We start from the raw sequence: 13,905 nt of genomic DNA, 5'->3' as shown, positions 1-13,905 counted from the left end.
GTTTCCTATCTCCCACATCTAATTTGGAGGTCATTTACGAGTTGATTTTAATTTCAATTTTTATTAATATTTAAAAACCATGTGATAAAGCCTCTACTGTTGTATTCAGAGGAGGGTATACACGAAGGAGGGGTTCATGTGACCAGTCTCTCGCTATGGGGCTAAATACATGCCTAATAGTCAAGAATATTTACATGCATTACTCCTTACAGTGGGTATTCCCTCCTTTCAATATCCTTAAATCATCAGCACTGAATTTAGAATTTCAAGAACGGACAGACGGACGGACTAAGGCGCTAGTGTTGATTATGTGACTCTCACAAAACATCGCGCGGAGGACAATCATGATCTAGACCAAATAAGAATTGGGAGATTTGTTTTGATTGCCAATAAGACAACTAAACACAAAAGTTCACAGAAATAAGTTCTTATACATATGTCTTATACGGCCTGCAACAACGAGAAAAGCCTATAACGTATATTCGGCTATAAAATCCAACAATCCAAACGAGAAAATACAAAACAAAATATTTTTTAAAAAACAAACAGACATGAACAAACGACAACACGCTTGTAACGATAAGTAATTCAATGCCTTCAAATCACTGCTTAGTTGTCAAACTCCGTTTTCTGGCAAAATGTCTCCCCTATTCGAGTTGTCGTCCAACCTCTTTAAAATACGTTACTAAATTAAAGCTGACTATTAATTTCTTTGGACAATCGTCCTGCAGGCATTATTTGGACAATCGTCCTGCAGGCATTATTTGGACAATCGTCCTGCAGGCTTTATTTGAAGCTATCGATGATTGACTATTCAATATTTGTATGTTTTATATGCAATTTACTCATACGGGTACATTACGGATGTTTGGTCATAATATTAATTTAGCTCTTGAGTCTTAAAGCAGTTATGGGAAATACAAATCCGATTATTATTATGGTTGATTGTTTTTCCCTCATATCATTTTAATTGATCAAAGTCTCTTTTCAAAAGCTTGGTTAGATCTTGATATTAACAGTTTCGTAAGGGGTGCATTTTATCGCTTTAAAAAAGTTTAAAGGAGCGGAAATGTTTAAAATAGTTAAACATTTATTGTGTGCTTATGCAATGAAGTGTACGCCGTTTCCTCTCTTGCTTAAGACTGTAATCTTGTTATATTCAGTATCGGATTTCAATTAAATTTTTATTGAAACTTAATTATTTACTAGACTAGTGTTCTCTTGTGACATTTTCTTCAGTATGAGAGATATAGTTACGAAACTTATAATTTCCAAATAAAACTCTTTTTGTGGATCCCAGTATAGTAAATCTTAAAACAGCATACAAAGGACAATTTGTCAGTCTATTCTGCAGATATTATAGGTATCCAAAAAGGACATAAAAAAATGGGGTGAACATTTGATTGGTTAACTTCCAGGGATGTTTTTTTTATATATGCAATGAAATGTAGTGTGAAATCTTGTCTAAGGAACTATAGACAGGATACACTTTACTCGTGTCAAGTAACTCTTTTTTTGAAATAAAAGTTATACATTCTGCACAATTATTTCAAAACTGCCAATTTAACAAAGCCTAATGGGGGAAATCAATCGTGGAATCACACCTAATAGTCTTATTGTGAATAAAAAAATATTGTAACTTTACGGAACTTGCTGATGCAACTCTCTAAAATCTAATCGTTTTGTTAATTAAATTTGTAAAGTTTTTGCATCAACCAGATGTTGGTGTTCTGATTTTATGCCCTATTAATGGGCATTATGTTTTCTGGTCTGTGCATTGGTTCGTCTTTCCGTTCGTCCGTCTGTTCCGCTTCAGGTTAAAGTTTTTGGTCGAGGTAGTTATTGATGAAGTTGAAGTCCAATCAACTTTAAACGCAGTACACATGTTCCCTTTGCTATGGTCTTTCCAGTTTTAATGCCAAATTATAGTTTTTATACGCCCGTCAAAATTTTGACGGGACGTATTATGGTATACAAATGTCCGGTGTCCGTCCGTCTGTCCGTCTGTCCGGCGTAAACATGTCGCACCGTAACTTGAGAACGACTCATCCAAATTTCATGAAACTTAACATAGTTCTTTCTTATGATGGTCAAATGATCTGTATACTTTTTGGTGAAAATAAGATTAAAACTTTTTGAGTTACGGCACTTTGTAACTTAAACAGTGGTGTGGTTTTTTTCACATGTCGCACCGTATCTCAAAAACGATTCTTGATTATGGCTTAAAACTTTAAACACTTCTTAGTTATATTAATCTTAATATCTGTATACTTTTTGGTGATGATTCAAAATTTTATTTTTGAGTTATTGAGTATTTTGTAAAAAAAGGGGAGGGGTATTTTACATGTCGCACCATATCTCAAAAACGATTTATGATTATTGCTTAAAACTTTATACACTTCTTTGTTATATTAATCTAAAGATCTGTATACTTTTTGGTGATGATTTATAACTTTATTTTGGAGTTATTGAGTATTTTGTTTAACAGGGGAGTTTTTTTTTTTTACATGTCGCGCCGTATCTCAAAAATAATTTATGATTATTGCTTAAAACTTTACACACTTCTTTGTTATATTAATCTTAATATCTGTATACTTTTTGGTGATGATTCAAAATTTTATTTTTGAGTTATTGAGTATTTTGTAAAAAAGGGGGAGGTTTTTTTTACATGTCGCACCATATCTCAAAAACGATTTATGATTATTTCTTAAAACTTTATACACTTCTTTGTTATATTAATCTAAAGATCTGTATACTTTTTGGTGATGATTTAAAACTTTATTTTGGAGTTATTGAGTATTTTGTTTAACAGGGGAGGTTTTTTTTTACATGTCGCGCCGTATCTCAAAAATAATTTATGATTATTGCTTAAAACTTTACACACTTCTAAAGATCTGTATACTTTTTGGTTTTGATTCAAAATTTTATTTTAGTGATATTTAGTTTTTTGTAAAAAAAAAACAGGGTTGAGGGTTTCACATGTCCCGCCGTGTCTCAAAAACAATATATGGTTATTGCATAAAACTTCCACACAAGACGTCGGGCGTATCATGCGCTCATGGCGCAGCTGTTTATTACACCATTTTCACGGTCCACTGAGCATAGAAAATGATAGTTCGGATGGGGCACCCGTGAACTTTGGACACATTCTTGTTTTTATTGTTTGTGGATTTTTTAATCACATCTACTTCAGTTTCAACTGTATCACTATGATGTTGTTGGAGGGCATAATGTGAAAGAGATGTTTACTACATGGATTGCTTCGGTGTAAGTATGATAGAAACTGCATGTGAAGTACCGGTATTCATCATATAATTTGCATAACTAATGAAAGGAAAAATCACATAAAAGGACCAGACTTGATTTGGTTTGAATAGGTTCAGAAAGCTAAAAACAATTGTATTAAAATGTCTTAGATCTTTACAACATTATCTCGTTAGCTTATGATTCTTATATGTACTCAGAACAAACTACAATAACTACATTGTATAATATTCAGGTATGTACATATTCAAAAATTTCCGACTGTTTCGTATTTGTTTGAATTTTTAACTATGCTAGATACACTTTGTTTTATAATATAAATGTTATCAGCTACGGTGTTGAGGCATTAGTTTTTAAACTATGTACATAGACATGAAGATACCTTTATAAAGACAGGGGATTATTTTTTATGTAGAACGTCCTGTAGAGAAGTTGAGATTGTGATATCAACTCTGTTATTGTTTATGGAATGTTTGTTCAATTGATTAATTATTTGATTTGTACCACCGCCAACAGCCATTTTATTAGTTTTGGAGGAATATGAGTGTCTGGAGAAAAACCTCGAACTTGGCAATCAATGGCTAAACGAGATTGATATTCTATAATTAAATGACTGCATAATTGATTTTTAGCTAGGTAGTCAGTCAACTGCAGGCACCAATCGGCAGGGGGTCTGGGGGCTGCAAAATTTTATGTACAAAAATATTAGATTTACTGGTTATGTAATCATGATAATTATAATATACATGATGAAAAGCTCGTAGAATTATGAATAACTTACAATAACATCATACTGGTGAATTAAATAACGCAGTACAATAGGAAATATAAAAAAAATATTTACAATATGCATTGCCCAGCGTAGATTGGTGTATCCCTTTAATTAAGCAGTACACCCTGTTTGGTATTTTCATATCTTTTTACTTCTGACTGATATGCGTTTGACCTAACGAATAGTAAATATTGACGATTTTTCATTAAAAAAAATTAGGCACGTAAACACTGATATTACTATAAAATTTATATAATAAAACTAGTCTATTGGCTAGACATCAACCATCACTCTTTTGATTCGTAAACCTTCACCCAAGCAACACAAACACATACACCTGTTGGTGAACTTCTGCTGTTGTTTTTCTATGGTCGGGTTGTTGTCTCTTTGATACATTCCCCATTTCCATTCTCAATTTTACACATAGTCGAAGCCTAATGCAAAAGTGCTGTTCTGTTCATACTATCGTAACAAAATTCAAGAAATTCATATTTCTTTATATCCTCAACTGTCAAATCCCTACCTGCTTAGGAATTTGAATAATTGTGGTAATTACACGCAGATCTGAGAGTACTCAAAATTTTTGGAAGCTACATGTAGTTTATTGATTGAGATTTAAACATCGATTATCAAATATTTATGCAAGTTCAGGACAAATTACAATAAATACAACGAGGAGCTAGATCCTGAAATAGGTGTCGTACAGGACGAAGATCTGGAAATTTGAAAATGCCATGCATTGGAAAATGAGGTATTTTAATTGAATAGGAGCAGAAATTTTACCTTTCAGTAGACCAACTACGAACTCGTCAAAGAATGGCATTCTCTATACAACTAGGCTTCGGATTTAATGTCCCATTCTGATCAGACGTAACTGCGTATTTATACATCCTGCACCGCCAAACGGAATACCAACATTGGCAAGTGTTTTATTGTAGGTCGGGTGAAGACAAAGTGGAAAGCTAGTTGACAACTAACAACAACTAATTAAAAAAAAGCATGTGTCTAAGTTGAGGTTCATTCAAGATTTTGTTGATAGAAGTGAAATGGTCTGAACCAATATATGTTGTTCTCTGTTGTGTTTTATAAACTTGTTGTCTATTCGTAGCTTTTTGTCCATGATATTGTCAGTGTCTTTTGACCTATAAGTTTGAATGTCCGTAGTGTTTTTATTTTATACATATATAGAATATAAACTATTGAGCAGAAAGTCCTTTTGTGTTGATTTATATGTTTTTTATTTACCTTGTTTTTCTCAAACTCTTAATGTATATTCCCAATTTGAAGGACAAAAACTCGTTTTTGCTCCTTAAAATTCCAAATAAAAAAAATGTTCAATAGATACAACTTCGTAATAATCTTTTGGTAAATTAGGTCATCGGACTCGTGGTTTACTGGAATAAAAAATAGACGGACATAGATACAAAGAAATGTATTATGAGTATATACGATATATTGTTATAAAAGGTTAACTATACATTAAGTACTCAGAAGTCTGGTATTCTGTGGTTGTGGTTTGGTAATTTACTACATTTGAGAATGCTTGTACCAAGTCAGGAATATGACAATTGTTGTCCATTCGTTTGATGTGTTTTGTCGTTTAATTTTGTCATTTGATTTGGGACTTCCCGTTTTGAGTTTCCCTCGGAGTTCAGTTTTTTTAATATTTTACTTTTTTCTATCATGTTTGCTTTTCTTCTTTCGAATGTTTTTAAAAAAATAGTTAGCTGTCAGTTTTTCAAGATTGAATAGTTTCACATTAAAAATTTGTTATATTCGGGTCTTTTATAGCTAACTATACAATAAAAAGTAAAAGCACAAAAATACTGATCTCCGAGCAAAATTCGTAACAGAAAGTCCCTAATCAAAGGCAAAATCAAAACCTCAAAAACACATGAAACGAATGGTCAACAACTGTCATATTCCTGACTTGGTACAGGCATTTCCTTATCAAGAAAACGGTTGATTTAACCATGTTTTATAGCTGGCTTAACCTCTCCGTTGTATGACAGGCACATTCAAATATGTGCTTTCTTGTTGTTTGAAGTCGTACGGTAACAGCCACGTCATGAGAACTCGGGTGGACAGTTCCCAATTGCACATCTCCTTAGTATGCAGTTCGAAAAAGGATTATATGAATTATTTAGGCCAAACAGGAAATAAAAAATGTAATAATTTTTGTAACATATCATGAAGTATTAAACACAAAACCAATTAAAATGTCAAAAATAGACATCTTCGAGTGTTATTTCATGATCTCTTTATTCAAATTCTCAAATATTAAATCTTTTATCATATGTCTTATTAGGTTCTAATCATAATATTGCTTATTTCTAAACAAATGACCAAATTATAAATGAATAATATAGCTAAAAAAGTAATTTTGATAGATTTTTGGAGTTTAGATTACTAAAACATGTATATAGGATGATGGCTAATCAGATTTCAATGGAAAATGAAAGGCATAATTTCCGACTGAAATGAATCAGATGTTAATATTTAATGAATATAAACCAGCTTTGTACTAGATCGATACACTGGTCCGCTTTGCTAGCGTGCTAGTTCACTGGGTTCAGGAAGAACTGTCTTTCTACAAAAACACATTACCATGACTCCGAGTGGACCATGCTTTGCTGTTACTTTCTGTTTCCGAATACATAGTGGAATAGCAACAAAAACTAACCTAAAGCTGCTCGATAGGTGATCATCAAACCTTCCATATTTGAGTCACAACGCGATAGCATGTAACAGTTAGAGATGTCGATAAGTCGAATGAGTAAAACAAATATACGTAGAAAAGTAAAGACTGATGAACACGACCATCACGTTAATGTAAATAAGGGGTGGTTTAATAATAAATTATGTATAAGAATGAACTCTTAATCAAAGCAAATATTCTGTTCATTTGGTTTTGTCTAAGGTTATTTATAACATATCCTATGGAATCACCGGATTAATAATTGCATCATGAGCAACACAACGTTACCATTCCTTCTTTATATATTTTTTTCCATTTCCGTGAACCTAGATAGGGTAAATTTATTTGAGTTTTGCTCATTGTTGATGGTTGTACGTTGATTTATAATTGTCTGATTTTGTGGTCTCTGGTGAAGAGCTGTCTTATTGGCAATCATACCATATATTCTTTTTATAGCTCAGCTGAAATGAACGTCCTACCGAACTCCAAAATCTCTATCAAATATACAAAATTAGATTCAATAGCAACTATATATAGGTATGATTAAAACATTTTGATTTTACAAAACATGTAATACTCTGTGATAAATGAAAACAATATCAAATAGCCACTTTACGTTATATTCTAATTGAAGTAGGTTTTTAAACAACGTTCTGAGTTTGATCCTTTTAATGAATCAAAGGTCAATTGACATTTAGTTTTCATAGAAGAAATTAATTATTCTGAGAAAAAAAAACCACTTCTTTGATTAAAAACTTCCTTATTTAACTTAATACAAAGAAAACCAATTAACATCCCCTTCATTTGAATGTGGTGATTAGTTGTATAATTGGCGTTTGTACCCCATCTCCTTAATTTTATACAGGTGTCAGATTGAATGATATAAAATCGTTGAAATTTCGACAATTGTCTTTTTCCGAAAATACAATATATGATCGATGTTTAAACTACATTAGAATTAGTACACTTACAACAAAATTCATGTTAATACAAAATCTGTTGATTTCTGATCACTCTATTTCTCAATCCAAGAAAACGTTTAGTAACTTTTGATAGTAATTTTTCAGGATATCAACAAAAATTTATAGGAATATTTATATATTTTTCAAGAGAAAGTATATATATGATGCCAATTGTTTGAAAAAAAACATGAAAAGTATAGATCACTGAGTCTGTTTTCAAGTAACAGATTGTAAAATAGATACTTTTTGTAAGGATTGTATAAACACCACCAGCTATAACCTGTCTTAACGCTCTTCAACTTCGTACTTTATTTGGCCTTTAAACATTATTTGATTCGAACGAAAGTGATGAGTGTTTTGTAGACGAAACGCGCGTCTGGCGTAAATATAAAATTTCATTCCTGGTATCTATGATGAGTTTATTCTTTTAAGAACTGTAAGAGTAATAAGTATGGAACTTTCATGTATCTCAACTACATTAATTTCGTATTTTTTAAGTTTGTCTTTTGTGAACTAATATTTGTCTTCACTTCGTTTTTTCCCATGGTGTTGTCAGTTTGTTTTCGACTTATTTGTCTGAGAGTCCGACTGGTATCTTTTGCTTTTCTTTTATAGTCAACATAAATGGAAAATGGATGACACAACATTCATAGCATTCCCAAAGAGTATTTTTTGCATTTTGTATGATTTATTCCATGAAATAAAAGTTTAAATGATATGTATATTTTGTCAGGTATCATTATCTAAATTTTGGCATGGGCTTTAATACGTAAAAAGATTAGCAACTTAAAGAAATAATAACATAAGATGAATAAAAAATGAAAACATAATGACATAAGATGAATAAAAAATGAAAACATAATGACATAAGATGAATAAAATGAAACCATAATGACATAAGATGAGTCCAACTGGTATCTTTTGCCTTTCTTTTACAGTTAACATAAATGGAAAATGGATGACTTAAGAAACAATTCTTTCATGTCATGCTCTTTGCTCATTTTAACATGGGTAGGCATTATATTTGTTAATATCTTAAGGTAGATTGATGGTATTCCGCCATCTTGGATTGTACAATCACAGTACAAAATCGGTCTAGTTATATGCCTAAATCTGAAAATTTGGAGACAGATGTGCAATTCAATTGTTAGAAGTTTTTTCTATTTAAAGAAAACTTGTTAATTAATTGTCTTATTCAAAATATTTTAACAAATATCATTTTCTTTGGTTTTAAAATTATTTTTTTCAAATGAGCCATTTAAGGGGAGATGACTCTTTTAGTACAAAATTTATACTGGGCTAATAGGGATTTTTTTTATATTTACTTGTAGCAAGAAAACAAGTTCGGTGACACCATTTTTTCTTTTTATTTTCTTAAAACATATTATGAAACCTTTCTTCTCACAATTTATTTCAAAATTCTATCTCATAGAATTTTTTTTATGCACACTAATGTGTTTTTTCATGAACAAACTAACCAAATTTTGGCAATTTTCAACGACTCATAGCTTAAAAAATAGCACGGTGACCCATGCTTTTTATTAAATTTTTGAAAAGACCATAGTAAAATCTTCATTTTGGCAAATTATAAAAAAAATCTGTCTCAAAAAATATATACTGGTGATCTACCTTAATACCGAGCGTTAGTGAGGTATTAAATGTTTACAAATATAATGCCTACCCATGTTAAAATGAGCATAGAGCATGGCATGATAGAATTATTTCGATTCTAATAGGAATTTTTGGAACTTTTGTCCTTCGAAGCGGACCTATAGTACACGCTCAAAATGTCGCCATTTTGTTTGATTAACAAAAACGTTATGGAAAAATCAACAGTTTATCAACAAAAAAAGAACAAACACATTTAGACTTACTTTTAGAATGTTTTTATTTAATTTCCTAGCGAGCAATAACATTAAAAATGTCCATTTTGATCTCAGGCGTTGTTCAAAATTCATCTGACGTTGCAATTTTAATTGTGACGTCAATCACGTGCAGCCCATGTTCTATTCGAATTAGAACATGGCTTTGTACCCAAAGCTAAAGAAGCACGTCATATTAGAAACAACATTCCTAGCATTCTCAAAGAGTTTTTTTTTTGTATGATTTATTCCATGTGATGAAATAAAAGTTTAAATGATATGTATATTTTGTCAGGTATCATTATCTTAATTTTGGCATGTGCTTACATAAAAAGATTAGCAACTTAAAGAAATAATAACATAAGATGAATAAAAAATTAAAACATAATGACATAAGATGAATAAAAAATTATAACATAACAAATTAAAATAAAATAATTAAAAAATAAAATTAAAAAAATTAATAAAATTAAAAATACGAATTCAAAAATTAATGTAATTAAAAACAAATAAATAAAAAAATAGATAAAAAAAGGAAGTAAGAAAGAAAGAAAGATAGAAAGAAAGAAATAAAGAAAGAAAGAAAAAAATCAAAGATAGATGTATGAGCTGTTCATAGTTGGTGACAAGACTTATTTTGCCCACACCAAGTCTGTTTTAAAGGCACAGGTTGTAAATTCGACAGCGGTAATTGGAGAAATAAGATATCTACCATTACATAATCATGTTTTACTGCGTTAGCTCCCCCTTTTTTCCAGCAAAAAATACACACACACACACACACAATATTCCAACAAGAACCCATTTAAAAGAGGGGCGATACCAGAGGGACAGTCAAATTTAATACTGGCACAAAAATTGTATCAAATTTCAAATCGACTCGATAACTGTTTTAAGTCTTATTGTTACTTGAATGTCCGATTCGTGTCTTGGCCTTCCCGTCGAACTTTACACATGTGATCGACTTCAAAACCAAAAAATGTAAAACAGATGATGATTTCCACTTTCCAGTCGTGTCCTTTTCAACCATAATACACCCTTTGTCTAATTTGATTCCGTTTACGTATTTAAATAAATACGCTAAGAATACGGACTTCAATTACAGCAGTGTGCATCTAACACAAAAATGATCAACAGAGTTGAAGAAGAAGATTGGCTAGAGGTATAGGGGGAGGGTTGAGATATCACAAACATGATTAACCCCGCCGCATTTTTGCGCCTGTCCCAAGTCAGGAGCCTCTGGCCTTTGTTAGTCTTGTATTATTTTAATTTTAGTTTCTTGTGTACAATTTGGAAATTATTATGGCGTTCATTATCACTGAACTAGTATATATTTGTTTAGGGGCCAGCTGAAGGACGCCTCCGGGTGCGGGAATTTCTCGCTACATTGGAGACCTGTTGGTGACCTTCGGCTGGTTTTTTTTTCTAAGGTGGGTTGTTGTGTCTTTGACACATTCCCCATTTCCATTCTCAATTTTATCATAAACTCATTAGCGACAGGTTATTTTAAGATACCAGAATAGTCGTTTACTTATTGTGTACTTTCTAGATCGTGACATTTCAACCCAGTTTAGGTTCGGATGGTCGGCGGTATTGCATAGCAGGAGACGCTTTGTCTTTTTATTTTTAGCCTTGGCGTTGTCAGTTTATTTTCAATCTACGAGTTTGACTGTCCCTCTAGTTTCTCCTCTTATATTTAATGCGTTTCCCTCGGTTTTAGTTTGGTACCCCGATTTTGTTTTTTTGTCCATGGAATTATCAGTTTTGAACAGCGGTATACTACTGTTGCCTTTATCTTACGTCCCTCTTTTACACATCCACTCTTGCTTCTTTTGAAGTCCATGCAATTCTCTCAGTTTGTGCTGGCTATCTATTTTTGAGTATTTTATCAACTTAGGAGACTGCAACATCGGTAACTAATTATATATAATGTTGTCTCAGTTTAGAAAAACAGTTTGATTTGAAGCACTTTTTCTTCTTTCCGCCATTTTTGATGATTTATACAAAAGTTTTTCAAATTGATTGAACATTTCAAAAAGAACCAAACAAAATCAAAGTTTCCTCTAATCTGTGTGTATCTTATCTGTCCCCGTTTTGTGACAAGTAACATCCGCTAGTAATAATAACTACTTCAACAGTTATGCAAAATGACAATATTACTCATTTGTTGATCTTGAGCAAAATCCGTAGGTGATAGATAATAAGAGATATCTTTTATTTAGAGCATACGGTACAGTCCTGACCCCTCCCTTGCTGAGTATTAAACGAACATTATATGCATTTATCATATATTTTCACCTCGTCCATTTTAATATGTAATAAAAAGTATATCTTCGTGTAATTCCTTATTGTAATATTTTATTTTATTTTAAATTGATGACATTTACTTAAAATTTCAGTAACTTTCTTCCTTATAACAGTATACTTTAAATTTGTGTCACAATTCATTTTAGAAACAATTCATTTTATTTAATTTTCATGAAACAAAACCGCATATTTTTTTTGGGGTATATTCGTTAAAACTAGTAAAAATAATCTGTATTATAATAAATCAAAATGTAAATTTTAAGACAAGGGTTCTATGTACTGGTTTTGGAGTTAATGATTAAACATGTTCAAAAGAACACCTTTTAAAGATATATTTGACATCACATTACATTTCATTTTACATTACCTACACATTCTACGTCATAAACATCTTACCATCCAAACCCGTCCACCCCTGTTACTGTATCGTTTGTCCTGCAACGTTCTTCAATGTCAAGGACTTTATTGTTTGATATGCATCTGTATAACATTTTGTTTTACTTTAAAATACGTTATCCGGTTCATATTTTAATTAAAAGTCATTACGTTATTGGAAAATCCATCAATCAAAATTTAATAATTGATCAGGTGGTGTCTTTTTAAGGCACATCGTATCAGGTTGAACATGGTTTTACTTTATAGATCAATATGTGAATAATGGTGTCCATTTGTTCTCTTTTAAATCAATGACTACGAATTCAGGAGTTTGGTTATTGTAATAATCAATAAGCTTAAACTTACTTTCGCTTAGATTATTCTAGACTCCAAACTTCACAAATGGTTTCTTGTAGGGTTCTTATTGTTGAATATTCATTTGCCTGTGTTGCTTTTTTTTTATATTGATTGTGTCTTTGTTTTGTTTCGTTATGCTATGATTTCGTCCGTCTGTTAATTGTTGTATTGTCCCATCAATAGTTTTTTCTATTTAAGAGACGTTAAGTTAGATATGCAAAGACAACGCAGTTTTAAATTCAAGTTTTCATATAGGAACCTATATTGCAGAACTTGGTCTTATAGAAATTTTAAATATGATCGAGCTCATTGCCTGCTTTGTTGTTTTGGCTTTGATTGTACTTTATGTTTTATTGCAGTGGGTATTATGGTATGTTTTTAAGCGTCTATATATTTTAACATTTTAAATGCTGCCTAAAAACAGTTTGAAACAAAATTACTGAATATGAAACGCTAGTCCTTCATGTTTCCTCTAAAACCACAATCGATTTCATTTTACTTGATATACTAAACCTTACATGCTATGTAAATTCGCTTTACGAGTGGTATTTTGCAAGAGATGCATAACATGTCGTCGCAAACGGTCTTATCTCGATTATATGCAATTGAAAGATTTCTATGTCGTGTTTTGTATATTGTTGTGTGTCTTTTTGTCTGTTTTGCCATGACGTTGTAAGTTTATTCTCATTTGAGTGTCACTTTGGTATCTTGCGCCTCTCTCTTCACTATGATTTGCATTTGCAAATGAGGCGTTTGTTTTTGTTCCAGTTCAGTTTTTATTTGGTTCCGTTGTTTTCTTCTTATAATTTATGCTTTCCCTCGGTTTTTGTTAATAACCCGGATGTGTTTTCGCTTAGTAGATTTGTATCTATTGATTAGCGATATACTTATTTTGGCTTTATTTTCAAATAAATGACATACATGTATTTTACTTTTTTTTCTTCTAATTAGTTCAAACACCCAATTTAATCTGATGTACAGTACAATGTAGTTGTCGTTTGTTTATGTAATATATACGTGTTTCTCGTTTCTCGTTTTGTTTATATAGATTAGACCGTTGGTTTTCCCGTTTGAATGGTTTTACACTAGTAATTTTGGGGCCCTTTATACCTTGTTGTTCGGTGTGAGCCAAGGCTCCGTGTTGAAGGCCGTACTTTAACCTATAATGGTTTACTTTTTGAATTGTTATTTGGATGGAGAGTTGTCTCATTGGCACTCACACCACATCTTCCTATATCTATCTAAATAGTATGAATGTGGATATATGTTCAAATCTCTTTTTGGTCATTTTTTTGTAACAACGAACAA

This window comes from Mytilus trossulus, chromosome 1 (genome assembly GCF_036588685.1).
Source record: "Mytilus trossulus isolate FHL-02 chromosome 1, PNRI_Mtr1.1.1.hap1, whole genome shotgun sequence".
Classification (NCBI taxonomy): Eukaryota; Metazoa; Mollusca; class Bivalvia; order Mytilida; family Mytilidae; genus Mytilus; species Mytilus trossulus.
This window is presented reverse-complemented; position numbering follows the sequence as displayed.